This window comes from Meleagris gallopavo, chromosome 7 (genome assembly GCF_000146605.3).
Source record: "Meleagris gallopavo isolate NT-WF06-2002-E0010 breed Aviagen turkey brand Nicholas breeding stock chromosome 7, Turkey_5.1, whole genome shotgun sequence".
In the NCBI taxonomy this organism is placed as follows: Eukaryota; Metazoa; Chordata; class Aves; order Galliformes; family Phasianidae; genus Meleagris; species Meleagris gallopavo.
Window position 1 is genome coordinate 8071006 of NC_015017.2, and position 3698 is coordinate 8074703.

The window sequence follows — 3698 nt, forward strand, 5'->3', positions numbered from 1 at the left end:
GGAGCCCTGCGCGGCAGAGGAGGAGAGAGCTGCAGGCAGCGGAAAACGGGGTGCTGGGATTCCTCCAGCCCGCCGCCAGATGTCTTCTCTGGCGTTTTGGGGGGGGGCAGGGGAGCGTGGGAGCAGCCTGGAGGCTCTGGGCAGGAGGGAAGGAAGCAAAGGTGCAGCTGCAGGCAGCGGGCTCCGAGCTGGAGCAGCGCGGCCAGGCACAGCTGCACAGCTCACAGCCTGGGCACGCGGAGGGAGTTGGTCCGGCTGAGGGCTGCAGGGCCTTTCTTTTGCTCCCATCTGTTTCTGGAACGCTTCCGTCAGCCCCAAGGTAACGCTGGTCGGCTGGCTGAGCATTGCAACTCTGGAAATGCCCGGAGCGGGTGCCCTTGTTCACAGAATCAAGGGATTCTGTGTTCTCCAGGTTTCCTTTGCTGCTCTTGTACAGCTCAGTGCCTTCCCGTGAAGTCTCTGTTCCCTCTTTCATGGTTCTCGTTGCGGAATCTCCACCCTGGGACTCCAAACTGGGTTTGTCTGCTACCACGTTGTCCCAGCCTGTTTTATGACACGTCCCCTCTGTGTCCTCGCGTCCCGCTCGTGTCTTTGTGTCCTCCTTGCGTCCTCTGCCCACGTTCCCTCTGTGTCTCCTGTGCCACGTATTCATTCCACCCCTGCTGAGTATTGTTTAAGGGCACATGATTAAATTATGTTCCGCATCTCTTTGGCTCTGGTTCTGTTTTGCAGACAGACGGAAGGCTTTCTGGGGCTGCTCTGGTTAGTGCTTTAAGCTCTGAAATCTGTGGAGCAGACAGTGGAACACCATGAAGCCCCTGTTCGTGCGTCGCTGGTATGCAGGTGGGTTTTGTGATGGCTGTGGGACGCTCACTTAGAGATGGAATGGGGGCTGCAGGGGGCTCGCCTCGCTCCCTGGGGTTTCTTCTTCCAGCCCAATAAGCTCGGTGGCTGGCGATAGAGTGAGGTGCGTGTATCTGGCTGAGAGCTGAGCTTAAGAAAAGCCCCGGGCCCCAGAGGCCGTTTTCTTCATCCTCACGTAGTGCAATCCAGTCTCCACTGCTCCAGCATGCTGAACACAAGTATTCTGTGCCTGTTTTGTCTGGTTCTCTCCTAGAGCTCCACTACGAATTTGTCAGTAGTAACAGATGGCAGGGCACAGTTCTCCGAGCGCCTTGTGGGCCACCACCCCAGGGTCCCGGGGCTCTTCCTGTTTTTATGGCAGATCTGGCTTCGTATTTATAGGAAACAAAGGACCGTCCTCTACTGGACCGCTCCGTCTGGATCACCCCAGATAGCTCCATCCCAATTGTCAGGGGATGCTGTTAGTTTCCCAGTCCGTACGACACCCGACCTCCCCAGCCCTCTTCCTTCCATCCCCTGAGCCCCGTTAAGTCGCTGGCTGTGCAGCTGTGGGACCCAACAGTGTGATGAAGCAACGCCTCTGGTGCGCTGAATGCTGGGACCGGCACAGAGAGGCTCCGTGGCTGACGTGGCTCTTCCTGCTTGGACTGCTTGCTGAGTTTCCCCGGAGCTGTTGAGCACGCGGGCTTCCCCGCCTGCCCTGATTGCTCACCAGGCCATCCACGTCCTTTGTGTCATCGTGCCTCAGGGCTTCCGGTACCGTGCCATAGACTCCTTGGAGTCGGAAGGGACCGTTTATGATGATCTGGTCCCACTCCCCCACGATGAACAGGGACAGCCACAGCTAGACCAGGCTGCCCAGAGCCTGATCCAGCCTCACCTTGGAAGGGACAGGGCGTCCACCGCATCTCCGGGCAGCCTGTTCCACTGCACAGAATCGCAGAATGACAGAATGGCCCGGGTTGGAAGGGACCTCGAGGATGACGAGTCTCCAACCCCCCTGCCACACGCAGGCCGCCGACCTCCCCATGTCACAGCAGACCAGGCTGCCCAGGGCCCCATCCACGCTGGCCTCGAACACCTCCGGGGATGGACGGGGATCCACAGCCTCTCTGGGCAGCTGTTGCAGCACCTCACCACTGTCATAGTGAAGAACTTCCCCCTGCCTTCCAACCTCAATCTTCCCTCCCTCAATTTAAAACTGTTTCCCCTTGTCCCCTGCTGTAAAAGATATTTTGCTTACATCTAACCTGAATTTTCCCTCCTTCTTTCCTTTAGCTCCTCTTTAGGTATCGAAAGGCTGTTACCAGGTCACCTGGCGTCCCGTCCCTCTGCTGTGTCGCCGCTCCCCACAGCTCGGTGTCATCAGCAATTTCTCTGAGTGTGCGCCCGGCCCCGCCGGTGCTGTCACTGATGCAGATGCTGAAGAGTCCCAGCCCAGCACGGACCCCTTTGGGACGCCACTCGCCACCAGTCGCCATCCAGAGCGACTGAGCCACTGAGCGCCGCTCTCTGGACTCGATCCCGCGGCCGGTTCTTTGTCCCTCGAACAGTCCACCCATCGCATCCGTGTCTTTGCAACTGGGAGAGAAGGATGTTGCGGGACATTGCGTCGAAGGCCTTCCTGAATTCCAGGTGGATGGTATCAGTGGCTCTTGGCTGATCTACTGATGCAGTGACACCGCCATAGGCAGCCGCCAGGTTGGTCAGGCAGGATTTAGCCTTGGTCCTCTGGATGCTCCAACAGGTCCGTGTCTTTTCTGCACCAAGGACTCTACATCTGGGCACAATCCCTAGAGATGGGATTATGCAGAATATAGTGTCAGATAAGGGGAGCCTCCTTTCTTCACAAGTCTTACAGGAGCTGACGAGAACTTCAGGAATGAAGTGGGAGTTCCGTACTCGCTGGCACCCTCCTTCTTCAGGGAAAGCAGAATGAGTCAATCAGATGCTGAAAAAGCGCTTGTCAAAATTGATTTTAGAGACCAAATTAGTGTGGACAAAGTGTTTACCTTTAGCCCTTGTCAGAATATGAACCGCTCCCAGCAAAGGCTTAGGAGTATCACCATAAGAAGTGCTGCTTGGGTGCCGTACTTGGGAGGGAGGGGCGAGATGCCCACTCTTGAAACCAGGGATAAGTTTCTTAAGCACTACACGCTCGGGTTGTCTGCTTCTCTGTTATCCCTCAAGGAACACGGACTGTTGGCTCGAGCTCCACCTCTGGAATTTCTAGTGCCCCCGTTCCGGGATTTCTGTGGCTGGTTGTAGGTAAAGCTGTGCTGAGAACTGGGCTGACTCTTGCACCTGGAAATGCGTGCAAAGTCTGCAGACACAGAGGCATAACTTTTCCCTGCAGGTTGAGCTTGTCTAAGGGTGGTGATTGCTGGGTGAGCTTGTGCTTTAAAGCATCAGGTTGTACAAAGAAGGAAATGTTAAAAGCTAGGTGGCCCGTTCTTTTTTACCTAGGTGATTGTTTAGCAAGGAAAGGTTGGAGATGCTGTTTGCTAATGGAAGATGGCGAGAGGAAAATCAAGGGAAAGGCCCGCTGTGCACAGCCGCCGCATCGCATCTGCACCGCTCTGCCCTGCGCAAAGGAGGAGCAGCTCAGCAGGCTTGGCCTGGGCCGTGGAAGGGAGCCTACGGACACCTGGACCGACCCCAAAGGAGCTGGTTCTGCAGGTTGGTGGTTTTCTGCTGTTTGCCTCACATCCTGTTGCTCCGGGGTGGATTTGTTCCTGATCAGTGCTAACAGGAAAGTTGCGTGGCATTTTTGTTTCAGCTGTCCCAGTGCTTCGATCCCTTGCTGCTGGGATGGGGCGTTTGCAGAAGGATGC

At 56.3% G+C, this 3698-nt stretch overlaps 1 long non-coding RNA gene across 1 annotated transcript; it reads left to right on the plus strand.

The window, feature by feature from the left end:
• Positions 1-267: 267 nt before the first annotated feature.
• Positions 268-1973, plus strand: LOC116216854. Its single transcript, XR_004160402.1, has 4 exons — positions 268-319; positions 413-516; positions 733-843; positions 935-1973. It is a non-coding gene; the product is annotated as an uncharacterized LOC116216854 (long non-coding RNA).
• The last annotated feature ends 1725 nt before the right edge of the window (positions 1974-3698 follow it).